Source organism: Anabrus simplex, chromosome 6 (genome assembly GCF_040414725.1).
Source record: "Anabrus simplex isolate iqAnaSimp1 chromosome 6, ASM4041472v1, whole genome shotgun sequence".
NCBI lineage: Eukaryota > Metazoa > Arthropoda > Insecta > Orthoptera > Tettigoniidae > Anabrus > Anabrus simplex.
The window spans coordinates 25,713,510-25,727,714 of NC_090270.1; the positions used below are offsets into that span (position 1 = coordinate 25,713,510).

General features: G+C 42.4%; 1 pseudogene; it reads left to right on the top strand.

The window, feature by feature from the left end:
• Nucleotides 1-11,180: 11,180 nt before the first annotated feature.
• On the top strand, nucleotides 11,181-12,746 carry LOC136875425 (prostaglandin reductase 1 pseudogene; annotated as a pseudogene).
• Nucleotides 12,747-14,205: the final 1,459 nt, after the last annotated feature.

The window sequence follows — 14,205 nt, forward strand, 5'->3', positions numbered from 1 at the left end:
TGGGAAATCTCGTATTTTTTATGTTTATGTCAGTGAATATTTTTGTGTTTTTTAAAATTAAAGTTTTATGCAATATGATAGAAAATATAATAATGTAGAGGTTCACTTTTAAATTCTTAACGTTGACAGTCGTGATGTCATTAAAAAGTGAGCCGGGCAAGGCCTGAACTGTAGGTAGAGCTGTGATGTAGAGGATTCCCTTAAAAATAATGAAGCAAGGAACGCTTCAGTGCGCCCATCTTAATTTTTTTAATAGCAGTGTCACTTCTTCAAGTGTAAAATACACTTAAGGTTGTTAAACAGTCGTTGATTCCCCTTCTTGAATCATGTAACTTGAACGCCAGTGCAAAGATGAATATATCAGTTAGAAAAATATATCCTTTTTAAAGTGGCCTCAAACCACAGACACAGTTAATTTCTGGTGTGAAGTGATGAAATACTGCTATGCAACCAATACCAATCCCTTTCAAGAACTGGCAACATTTTCAGTGCTGAACCTAGTATTGCCATGATCAAATACGGACTTAGAGACAATTTTTAGTCTGTAGAAGATTATTAAACCTAAAGCCAAAAGCAGAATGAGACGCGAAGTGATGAATTTGCGTTTGTGGATTCTGGCAAGACTGAGAAGAAGCACACAGTACTGCCACATGAGCATGAAATGAAGTGGGGACTGTGAAACCATGTCAGATATCTGTTTCTGTTTAATTTCCGTATTAATGACGTGTTTAGTAACTCAACAAAGGTTAGGGAAGGGTAAAGGAAGGGAATGTCTAGTGGTTTGTGGTGGTTTTCAAGCCGTTTTCAGCCGTTTAGTGGGTAAACCTATTCCACTGGACCAGTGGCTCCATCAAAGTGTTAGGGTGAATTCAATCTGTTCCAACCGAACGTGGCGCACATGAGATAAGGTGGCGATAAACAACACTACTGAGTAACGTGAATTGTGAACGCCCTTTTTGAGCTGATAAGAATGTCTTTATTTATGTTATCTACAGCAGCCAGAACTTCATGACATGGAATGATAGGAAGAGGCTTGGCAAGACGTACAAATCATGATGACATAGCAAAACGGACAATGCTAATAAAACCTACCATATTATGCAATTTTAATGGGTGATATGCATAAAAGTGAGGTGCTCACTGGGAGTTCCGGGTCGCACGAGTCTGACGCTCGTTGACACACAGCTAGAGGCTCAGTGAGATAGGTTCAAACACAATAGGAAGAAGTAATGCAGTTTATTGTCAATAAATTTATGTAAACAAAGGGATTATTCAATGTTGTAAGGTTTCAAAGAAAACTATGTAACGTGTCTGGTGATTACATATGATGGCGCCCTGGTCGAAACATCCAAATGTTGTCATTGACTCATCAGTAACATCACAAGGAAATTAAATTAAATTTACCAACATCCATTCCTTGACAGGCTTACAGGACGTTTCTGCGTGGGACGATCAGTCTCTGATAAGCCTTCCAAAAGAATATGAACTCATGCTCCGCACGTGTGAGTGAGTCATGCACGCAAATGCTATTATTTAGGAAATGCATAGATTAATACAGGTTATTGCATCACGCGTCCAATCTCCTAATTTATCAAGTCATAAATTAAAATCCAACAGAATTATACATTATCTTATATAATTTATATATTACTAGAAAATGTACCCGTGGTTCGCTATGGTATCTACATTGTATACGGATGTCGATGTAAATTACCGTACGCGCAGTGAATAAGATATTTTAAATTGCATGTCTCTTAGCGTTATACAAGCAGCAGCATGGGGAGGTCCCCATACGTTGCTTGCATTGTAAATTTCTTGTTACAGACTTGTGAAAATAACGGAAGGCTCACTTGCCTACTGCAATTCACAGTCGAATTGGGAAGTTTCCATTACAATAGAAGGACCCTTGTCCACTCTGAGGTCACAGAGAGTTTTCGTTACAATAGTAGGCCCCATTTCCTACTTTCAGGCACAAGGTGTAGGGAAATTTTGAAGAAAATTGCACGTTCTCTTGTCTTCTGCCTGTCAAATCGAGAAGGGAATTATTCATTACAATGGTAGGCCCTCCTTACTAATGCCAGTTACACAGGAGTTGCAGCACCCCATTCCTACCGACAATCAAAGTCGATGTGGGGAGTATAGATTACAATAGCAGACGCCCGAGTGCTGACAGTCACTATCAATTTGTAACGTATTAATTATAATGGAAGACGCACCTCTTGTAGATCGCTACAAATCGACTTCAATGAATATATACCGATCGACATACGAAAGTATTTGCATGTTTACAAGATTACAGACCCTCATTTACAGTTTAACAGCTGCTAAACGGTACGTTATTTCGATATACGAATTGCACCATAAGGCACCCCTTTTAACGGCCTAATAACATACAACATCTTATAACATGTTCCGCATCTCTTCTCTTTATGAGTTAGATTGAGTCAGAAACATCGAATTCTAGAATAGAGAGAAATTTGGGAAAGGTTTCCACACACTGCATTACTTTTAGGATACATATGTGACAGCTGGAAACATAGAATTTGGCTCACATACGGCTACCATGGGGGCCAATGTTCGTGCCGAATGTTATGATTCCGTCTTGAATATAAGTGTGTCAAAATATGAATTATACGTGTCAAAATATCAAAATTTACGTACAATCGAGACAAAAGCCTAATCTACTACAAAAAGGCATACGACCACAATTGCCGATCACTCCAAATTGAACCGAGAAAGTGCCATCGGTTTCGTGACACGACTTACCGTTTATCCACAAAATATATCGAAACGGACGTCTGCAGTGTCATTAAAATTGCTGTTCGAGCCCCACTGTGGGCAGCCCTGAAGATGGTTTTCCGTGCTTTCCCATTTTCACACCAGGCAAATGCCGGGGCTGTAGCTTAATTATGGCCACGGCCGCTTCTTTCCCATTCCTAGACCTTTCCTATCCCGTCGTCGCCTTAAGACATATCTGTGTCGGTGCGACGTAAAGCAAAAAAAAAAAAAAAAAATAAAAAATAAAAAAAAAAAAAAAAATTAAAAGTGAAGAATTTAAACTTCTTGGAAATTTTGCGTTGGTTGTAGGGTAAAACCTGTAATTTTACAAAATTTCAATTTTCTACCTCGTCTGTCAGATTGTGCCGACATCGTGATTTTTGGAAGAGGGGATTAAATGTGGACTTTCAGGAAACGAAGCTAAAATATATTAAGATGATCATTATTGCACCTGAAACAGATAACTGTACGATAATTTTGCCAAAATAGTCAATGTACAGATACACGGTTGTTACGATTTTCTTTATATTGATAAATATCATAATGTAAATACTTCTCAATACCCCTTAAGTGGATTTTCCGAAAACAAAATATACGAGTTTCTTTATGTTTAATGAAGATTCCAAATACCAGTTTTGACATCTGTAACATCTATATTTTTTTGAGATATAAGTATCCTCATAAAAGGTATTTAACCCTTTATCAACAATTCCCCCCCCCCCCCTCCTCTAGGGGAATTTGCCAAGAACAAAAGAGAAAGTGTTTATTTATATTTAAAGCAGATTCCAAATAACAATGTTTGCGTCTGTAAACTGTCAAGTTTTTGAGATATAGACATACTCATTTAAACATTTCACTCCCCTTGTCACCCCTTTAGCGACGGAACATCAAAAAATCCTCCTTAGTGAGCACCTACACTGTAATATAAATCAAACCAAACGAAACCCAATGGCACTACTGCCCTTGAAGGGCCTTAGCCTGCCAAGCGACCGCTGCTCAGCCCGAAGGCCTGCAGATTACGAGGTGTCGTGTGGTCAGCACGACGAATGCTCTCGGCCGTTATTCTTGGCTTCCTAGACCGGAGACACTATCTCACTGTCCGATAGCTCCTCAATTCTAATGACGTAGGCTGAGTGGACCTCGAACCAGCCCTCAAGTCAGGTAAAAATCCCTGACCTGGCCGGGAATCGAACCCGGGGCCTCCGGGTAAAAAGGCAGGCAACTTACCCCTACACCACGGGGCCGGCCTGTAATATAAATGTATCCCCAAAATTTAATTTCTTTATACCACGTATTTTGGGCTGGGCGTCGAATACAGCCAGTCGGAGTTAGATTATTTATACACTGACTGACAGAGCAAATGCAACACCAAGAAGGAGTGGTTCGAAAGGGATGAAAGTTGGAGAAAAAACAGAGACGGCACGGATGAATAATTGATGTTTATTTCAAACCGATATGCAGGTTACACAATGCGCACGGCATCGACTCAGTAAGATGTAGGACCACCGCGAGCGGCGATGCACGCAGAAACACGTCGAGGTACAGAGTCAATAAGAGTGCGGATGGTGTCCTGAGGGATGGTTCTCCATTCTCTGTCAACCATTTGCCACAGTTGGTCGTCCGTACGAGGCTGGGGCAGAGTTTGCAAACGGCGTCCAATGAGATCCCACACGTGTTCGATTGGTGAGAGATCCGGAGAGTACGCTGGCCACGGAAGCATCTGTACACCTCGTAGAGCCTGTTGGGAGATGCGAGCAGTGTGTGGGCGGGCATTATCCTGCTGAAACAGAGCATTGCGCAGCCCCTGAAGGTACGGGAGTGCCACCGGCCGCAGCACATGCTGCACGTAGCGGTGGGCATTTAACGTGCCTTGAATACGCACTAGAGGTGACGTGGAATCATACGCAATAGCGCCCCAAACCATGATGCCGCGTTGTCTAGCGGTAGGGCGCTCCACAGTTACTGCCGGACTTGACCTTTCTCCACGCCGACGCCACACTCGTCTGCGGTGACTATCACTGACAGAACAGAAGCGTGACTCATCGGAGAACACGACGTTCCGCCATTCCCTCATCCAAGTCGCTCTAGCTCGGCACCATGCCAGGCGTGCACGTCTATGCTGTGGAGTCAATGGTAGTCTTCTGAGCGGACGCCGGGAGTGCAGGCCTCCTTCAACCAATCGACGGGAAATTGTTCTGGTCGATATTGGAACAGCCAGGGTGTCTTGCACATGCTGAAGAATGGCGGTTGACGTGGCGTGCGGGGCTGCCACCGCTTGGCGGCGGATGCGCCGATCCTCGCGTGCTGACATCACTCGGGCTGCGCCTGGACCCCTCGCACGTGCCACATGTCCCTGCGCCAACCATCTTTGCCACAGGCGCTGCACCGTGGACACATCCCTATGGGTATCGGCTGCGATTTGACGAAGCGACCAACCTGCCCTTCTCAGCCCGATAACCATACCCCTCGTAAAGTCGTCTGTCTGCTGGAAATGCCTCCGTTGACGGCGGCATGGCATTCTTAGCTATACACGTGTCCTGTGGCACACGACAACACGTTCTACAATGACTGTCGGCTGAGAAATCACGGTACGAAGTGGGCCATTCGCCAACGCCGTGTCCCATTTATCGTTCGCTACGTGCGCAGCACAGCGGCGCATTTCACATCATGAGCATACCTCAGTGACGTTAGTCTACCCTGCAATTGGCATAAAGTTCTGACCACTCCTTCTTGGTGTTGCATTTGCTCTGTCAGTCAGTGTATATATTTTTTGCTTTGCGGGGCCCCTTTAAGGGCCGGGCACGCCTGCCTTGCAAGCCCTGCGGATCCTAGCGTTACGCCCCTGGTAGAATTGATGATTAGTTATCCTCATACTGCTGATGTCAGATAGCCAACAATTCGATACGTAACATTCTTTGTTGCTCCCTAAACACTTCTCTTTACTTCGCACAAGTTATATGCTGTCATGCCATCTGGATCTATTTTAACAATCCCCACAAACCGCACAGGTGTCCGTGAAGAAATTTTCAGTATTTACAGACGAGGCAGCACGCAACAAAAGGTTCTGTAAACATTGGTCGCAAACCCAGGATCTCCGGGATTGTTCTCTGTTACCGCTACTATCAATGAACACGATGTTGAAATAATTCACGGAAGGTCGTCTGCAACAAAACACGAAAATACGGGTTACGTGCCGGATGTCACGTGCCGCTAGCGACCAATCAGTGAATCAATCCGTCAGTACTACTGATCTGTATTTTGGGCAGTCGCCGAAGTGACAGATTCCTTCTCTGTTATGTACCTAGCCTTTTCTTAAATAATTTCAGAGAATTAGGAAATATATCTAACATTTCCCTTGGTAAATTAATCCAATCCCTAACAGCAGGGATGATTAGGGAGGTGAGGGGGAGCAGTTGCCCCCTCCGCCCACTTTGTGGAGAAAACATTACATTATTGTTCCATTTTAGCCGAATGAAACTAGAAATTATTAAAATACGCGATTTGTACAAACCCTGTTACTTTATTAGCTAAATACTTTCTTTAATTTTTAGTTAAGAAACTAGCTGAATACGCACAAAATATTCGTCGCGACTAACCGATTTGTATAGCGCCACAGCAAATAGTGGATACTTTGCATGTGCTGTGAAGGAGGGTAGCAGGTGTATATTTTTTTCAAAATCAATCACTACTGATCTGCATTTAGGGCAGTCGCACAGATGATAGATTCCCTATCTGTTGTTTTCCTAGTCTTTTCTTTAAATTATTGTAAATAAATTGGAAATGAATTGAACATCTCCCTTGGTAAGTAATTCCAATCCCTAACTCCCCTTCCTATAAACAAATACCACCGTTTATTTTAAGGTTGATTTGTGCTAATTATATGAGGTTAGGCAACCAATCGTTTGCCGGAATATATCAGAGGTTTCTGAAATTATGGCACGCACATCAGAACATATTATTTACATTTTATTGGGGAAGTACTTAGGCCTATTACAACGTAACAGCTATGGATTTCTCAAATCATTAAAAGCGTTGTAAGACTAGATATTCTATATTTGGATGAATATTTGTATAGGTACGAGTACATATTATAAGAAGAAAGTTAGAACTGGGCATTTTCGTAGTTTGCATTGTCCACAACAAGTTTTTCCCACGTCATTCATATTCTGATGAGAAACTGTGTCGGTCTGTTTGTTCTATATTACGCGCATGTTCTTGCACGTGCCGCCTCAGCTCGCTGTTTTGTTATCCATTCTGATAACCAAATATGATATAGACAATCTTTTCACCTCAAAAATGTCGCGCGTGATCGCGCGATGTCCTTCAATAAACAAAACACAATAGATCATCCCACTGTTCGGTAGCCAGAACTACACGATCGAGGAAGCATGGGCTTAATGTAGAACATTGCCACATCTCCAATAAATACTTACTGTATCAATGAGTGTGCTCCTAAAGTGCTGTCTATGAAATGTAAACTCATATAAGTGAATAGTTTTAGCCACCCATTCAGTCACTCTTTTGTCTAGTCCAATTGCACTCATTTTTGCCAGTAGTCTCCCATGATCTACCCTATCAAATGCAGGTCAATCGCAATACAGTCCATTTGACCTCCTGAATCCAAGATATCTGCTATATCTTGCTGGAATCCTACAAGTTGGACTTGAGTGGAATAACCTGTCCTAAACCCAAACTGCCTTCTATCAAACCAGTTATTAATTTCGCAAATATGTCTAATGTAACCAGAAAGAATGCTTTTTGCCTAGGTCATGGACATCGATGTATGATTCACCCGCTTGCCGCGCGCATTCGTCAGTCTGGCGGTCCCTTAAGTGTCTTAGTTTCTTAGGGCCGATTGCAGGAACGGTATTTAGACGATGTCTACGGTTAAACAATGCCTAAGCATGGATGCCGCATTGCAGAGACGTTATTTATCACTTAGACACTGTCTAAAACCGATGTTTAACCGGTCATGTTTAAACACTGCCGAGAGCACTGTTTAACTTCAAATGAGAGGAGTGAATCACAATCAGAGGTTATGTACCATGAAATATGTAATTTGTATTATCATGTTGAGACGATTCCGGGAAGAAAGGTTAGTCCGACGGCCTCTCTGTGGGTCGCCCGCTGCTAAATCGCAGCATTTCATTTGACATGCACGGGGATATAATCATAAAATAAGGTTTCGCTTTACGAGAGACTTGTGTCTTGAGACTGACAAAGTGACAGTCCGGTAACTGTCACCTTGAATACAATTCTTGGCAACCGATGTATTTTATTATGTACATGGGGTAATTTCCATGGAATTATAGGTCACTTTGACTACATACATATCATAATTACGTGTCCAGATCGTCTGAGGGCTGTCACATACATCAACCGGGAGGGATTCACTTATATTTACTGCCAAGTAAACACACATAATAGTGAAAACTAAAAAGTAGATTGTATGGGATTAATAATAATGATAATGTTATTTGCTTTACGTCCCACTAACTACTTCTTAAGGTCTTCGGAGACGCCGAGGTGACGGAATTTAGTCCCGCAGGAGTTCTTGTACGTGCCAGTAAATCTACCGACACGGGGCTGTCGTATTTGAGCACCTTCAAATACCACCGGACTGAGCCAGTTTCGAACCAAGGCGAGCGCCTTAACCGTCTGAGCCACTCAGCCCGGCGGTTGTATGGGATTTTCATATATATAATCGTATAAGTTTTCGGCAACTATCAGATAGGAAAAGGCAAGTGGTGGTAATTATCGTTTAAAGAGGACTGGGGAAGATGAGCCGTGGCCATAATAACAGTCTTAGTATTTGCCTGGCGTAAATATAGGGAAACTACGGAAAACAATCTTCACGGCTGCCGATGATGCGTTTCGAACCTACGATCTCCAGAATGCAAGCTAGATCTATATGGCCCCTTACGACACACTCGGTTACACATTACTATTGCCTCATCTTCCCTTCGTCGAAGCTACCGTATTTATGAGTAGATTGCACTCACTGTAACAACGCTATAATGAAAGCTACACTTCCCCGTACCGTGGCGTGTCGCTTTAGTGTCGATAATATTATGAGATTTAATTTCCACCGAAAGCGATACTCTTATCTGTGGGCAAGTCATGCTCAGCAATATTTGAGTAATGTGTAGGAAGACAAACAGCTGACTGGCGTTTGGCGCGCGCACCGACGAATTTAATTGGTTGCGACAAGCAAAGAGTTGCATGAAAGATACTTCTGTCTCCATTTTCAAACCAAAATTGAAACTTTAAGGGATGTCTAGTTAAACATCGACCGAACACTGTTTATTCAATGGAAGATCGTGAACGATTTAGACGTTGTTTAGGTAGTGTGTAGTCAAATCCTAAATTATTTTTAATTGTATCATCACGCCGTACTTCTATTTTATTATAATACATGTGTTCCTTTGGCGAAAGTTTTATTGTATGGTATTGAATCACAATCTCAAAAAACTAATATTAGCGCACTTAAGTTTGTAGACTGGCAACCTTCACCTGTCTATCGAAATTCGCTCAGAAAGCATACACAATCTTAACATTTTGTAGTTAGGTTTTCAGTTTAGATGTATAAACCCCACCCCTTCAGCTATATCCCACAAACCCGAGTAATTTTTGTTGTCTGTACACACACACACACACACACACACACACACACACACACACACACACACACTTGCAATTCCCAATCGCTCCTACTGACCCTTAACTCCTCTTCTTATATTGCATGGTTACTCTTACCGCTGCCGCTAGAGATGGTCAGTGAATCACAGCCTGTTACTTTGTCACCGGTATTTCTCTGTCACCGATATATGAGATATGCTGTCACGGAAGTATCTGTTACAAAATATCGCTTAAGGTGTGTATTTGGATCACGTTCACAGGGCTATGTTATTCACTGTAGCTCAAAGTCTATACACGTTTTTCATTTACCAGTTACCTATGGCGATATTAAAGGTATTAAATCATACATTTTATCATAGTGTATTTATGAGGACAGTAGAGAGAATACCTGTCTAGCAACTCTATATGTCAATACCTAGCTCATGTTTCATACGTGGCGCGAATCGAACAGATCAGTCCTCAGCTGGCAAATGAGGCATGTTTGAATAAATAATATTTTTTCGAGAAGTACTTGTGCGATTTTGAAAATAGTCACGGTGCTGAATGTGTAACCTTTGTATATTTAAGGCTATGTGTACAAAATAGTGTGATACCGTTTAAAAAATGTGAAGTTAGTACCATGATCTCAGAAAATATTAACGTCATGACACAGCACTTTAAATCCGATTTTTAGTCCTTTTGGTGAAAACAAAATGTCAATATCTTTAACCGTTCACAAGTTATTAGAATTGACAAGTTTGCTGAAAAGCCCTGTATATGGGAGGAATCTTTGTATTAAATTTATTATTTTCATTCATTTTTAATCCTACATTAAGTACTGTAAGTAATTGGTATCCCGGAGACAATTAGTGGTGGTGCTGATTATTGTTTTAAGAGGAAGTACAACTAGGCAACCATCCTCTATATAACACTAATCAAAGATTAAAAAATGGAAGGGATCCGACACTTCTAAAAATGAAGGAAGCGGCTAAAGAAAGGGCCACGAAGTGCTTTAATATCGTTGGGGTCTGGAAAGAACAAGAGCTGACTAAGGGAGGTCGGACAGTATAGATGAAAGTGAGGAGCCTGGTACAGGTGGAAGCAATGCCAGGACTCAGCTCAGGGCCCCTGGGGCCCATTCTAGTCGCCTCTTACGTCGCGCAGGGGTTACCGTGGGTGTTATTCTACCGTCTCCACCCACAGGGGGATCCCGGAGGCACGACAAGGGTAATAACATTCCGCTTGTTAATTTATTGTGCATCAAGCTAACAACCTTTTCCCTATGTATTATTAAAACTTCGAATTATAAATGTAAATATTAATTTTCCCACTTTTAATGTCCCGAATCTTCCGAAGAATACTACCCAACATTGTCATAATATCAACTAGAAGTATTTCCATACTGACCGCCCGCGACCAAAGAGTGACCGTGCCGAGAATCATATGCTCGTGCCCTGAATCACTGATAATAAAAGTCAGATATTTTTGTGTCACAGATAACGCCGGTCACAGATATTCTGAAATGCCGCTTAAGCTCATCTCTAATTGCCGCCAGCTGCTGAGTAAATTCTGGCCACTTCACTTACCGCAGAGATTGCCCATCCCAGGCGTGACGTAGGATACGGCGTGACTCGACACTTTTTATCGTACGTAGCCCCGCTCAAGGCCGGCTAATGAGTGAGCTACTTGTGTCAAAATGCCGAGTCATGATATATTGGCAGTGAGCTCACTCGGTATAAATATGAGACAATTATCAGGATCGTTACTATTGCAGTGCTGTTAACGCTACCACCTCTTAGAGCTCGTTCAGTAAGAAACAATTCAACATGGTGAAGACGCGCAAATTCATCGTGGCCAAGCACTTCGAAGGCATGCCTAAAGAAAGTGATCTTCAGCTGGTGGAAGAAGAACTTCCGCCACTCAAAGATGGAGAAATCCTGTGTGAAGCTGTGTGGCTCAGCGTAGATCCTTACATGAGAGCATACATCACAAGATATCCTACGGGCATTACAATGATTGGGGGCCAAGTAGCAAAAATTATTGAAAGTCGGAACAAGGACTTCCCTGTCGGGAAATACGTCATGGGTTACCTTAGATGGCAGACCAAGACCATTCACAACCCACATCAGGTATCTAACTGGTTTGATGCCCCTACGTACATCCTTCCAGACTTCGAAGGTCTTCCTCTGTCCCTGGCACTGGGTGTGTTGGGCATGCCTGGCAACTCCGCCTATTTTGGTTTCCTTGAGATCTGCCAGCCCAAGGCCGGTGAAGTGGTGGTGGTGAGCGGCGCCGCGGGGGCGGTAGGTAGCCTGGTGGGTCAGATCGCCCGTATCAAGGGCTGCAAGGTGATAGGTTTCGCTGGCTCTGACGACAAGGTACGCTGGCTTAAGGAGGATCTGCACTTCGACGCCGCCTACAACTACAAGAAGACAGACGTGGATGCGGCACTGAAAGAGGCGGCACCCAACGGCGTAGATTGTTACTTCGACAACGTTGGTGGCGTCATGAGCAGCGTCGTCTTAAGTCACATGAATCCACGGGGCCGAATTTCCGTGTGTGGGAGCATCAGCGCGTACAACGCGGACGCTAAAAAACTACCTCTAGCACCCGTTGTGCAGCCGTCCGTGGTGTTCAAGGAGTTGAGGATAGAGGGATTCATCTTCAATCGCTGGTTGGATCGCTGGAATGAAGGTATTCAGCAGATGAAGGAGTGGGTCAAGAACAAACAGCTGGTCTACGAGGAGACCATCACGGAAGGGTTTGAGAACATGCCCAAGGCGTTCATCGGCATGTTGCGAGGTGAGAACACGGGCAAGGCAGTTGTTAAAGCCTAAAAGACTTTCCTCTAGAAGTGAAGTCGAACGAACAGCATGTCATGTTAAAAAATTCGTTGTACAGAAAATGTTACCGAGTTGTGGATGTTAAGTATCGATAGCGTGAACTCCATAATGCAAGTGACAGAGTAAATTGGAGTTTTTTCCTACCGCTTTTCCCACACGTGTGGGGTCGCGGGTGCGAACTGTGGCGCACATGGGGTTTTGGCCCTGTTTTACGACCGGATGTCCTTCCTGACGCCACCCCTATGTGGAGGGATGTAATCACTATTGCGTGTTTCTGTGGTTGTTGGTAGTGCAGTGTGTTGCCTGAGTATGAAGAGGAAGGTGTTGGGACTAACACAAACACTCAGTCCCCGTGTCAGAAGAATTAATCAGACATGACTAAAATCCCCGACCCGGCCAGCAATCGAGCCCGGGACCCTCTGAACCGAAGGTCTCAACAGTGACCATTAATTCTATGAGTCGGACGACAAAGTAAATTGGAGTAACATTTTCATATTTGAAATTTTCTAGCCCCTTCAAGATTATAATTATTATTATTATTATTATTATTATTATTATTATTATTATTATTATTATTATTATTATTATTATAAAATAAATATTAAGCCGATAGCTATGTAATGATCCGTTGATTTCTTTAGTAGGGCCTACTTAATTTTGTCAGCAGTTAATTTTGCTGGCCACAAGTGGCTTTAATAACTGTTGTTTCGTCTCGTCATATCGTAGCGTATAAATTGTGAATTGTGTCTGATTTGATCTGTGATAATATGATTGCTATTTTTGTGTATTCAGGGAAAACCTCTTCTTTTAGAGTAAATAAATTTCTTGCTTATCTGGAGATTGAATAGAACTCCAATCATTTAAGTTCTATTTCGCCAATGTTCAAATCTATGATGACGTATCTACGTCTAAGGAAAGCCAGTTAAGTTGTGTTACATTTTAAGTCTCCGAATTGTTGAGGCGCGTATTGTTGGAGTCATCTTCCCATCCTGTGCCGGCCTGTGATGTGCGACTTCAGTAGAACAAGAGAACGACTGTTTCACATCAAGACAAGGTAATAGTATTATTTCACTTCGTTAACATTTGTAGATAATATTTTGTGTATAGATAGATTAATATACTGGGGTCGGTACTTTATGAACATTTGACCGAGTTTTACGGCTGTATGCCCTTCCCGTTAAGAGGGATCTATTCACTTTACGTCTTTCTATGGGGATATCCTGTGCGTAGATTAATACGAGTCATTTAAGATAAACACAGAAAACCAGTCGCCAAGCTAGACGATTTTAACTTTCTTTCTTATCCCTATTATACTGTATAAAGCCAGAAGTCTAACTGACTGCCTCACTCACTCACTGACATTAATGTTTACCCACTTCCAGATGAGCTAGGCACTTGAATTTCGGCAATCTGATCGCTATTAGGCTGTAACCCAAGGAAAAATTCCAAAGTTTCACATTTAGCCCCCCCAAACGAAATGGCGGACTCATATTTCGGGTGTGCTAGGAAATTAAAATTTGGCAAAATTTTAGCGGTTATCCTGTAACCGAAGGAAAAATTATAGAAAGTTCCAGTGTTTAACTTTTTCCCCATAAAAATATCGAAATATTGAGGCAATTTTCATGCCAGTGCAGACCTTCCTTTCGAGGTATTTTGTGCCTAAACTGTAGTTCGTATCAAACATGGATAGCACATTTAGTCCCTGGAATGAAGAAATCTACAACTTTGTTCCTATGACTTTTTGACGTATCTCGACTCCTACCATAGATCGAATTTCATTTTCCGATACTGGGTCAATTTTGTTCCTTTCCCATATATTATTTCACTGCTCGAAACACTTATAAGTCAGGTAGGATTACGAAATTCAGCAAGACCCTTGCCGCGTCCATTGGCCATAAGCAAACCGACTTTCATTACGCCTGTCGCCATGTAGCTAGGGGAAAACGGTGGGGCTAAGTGAAACACT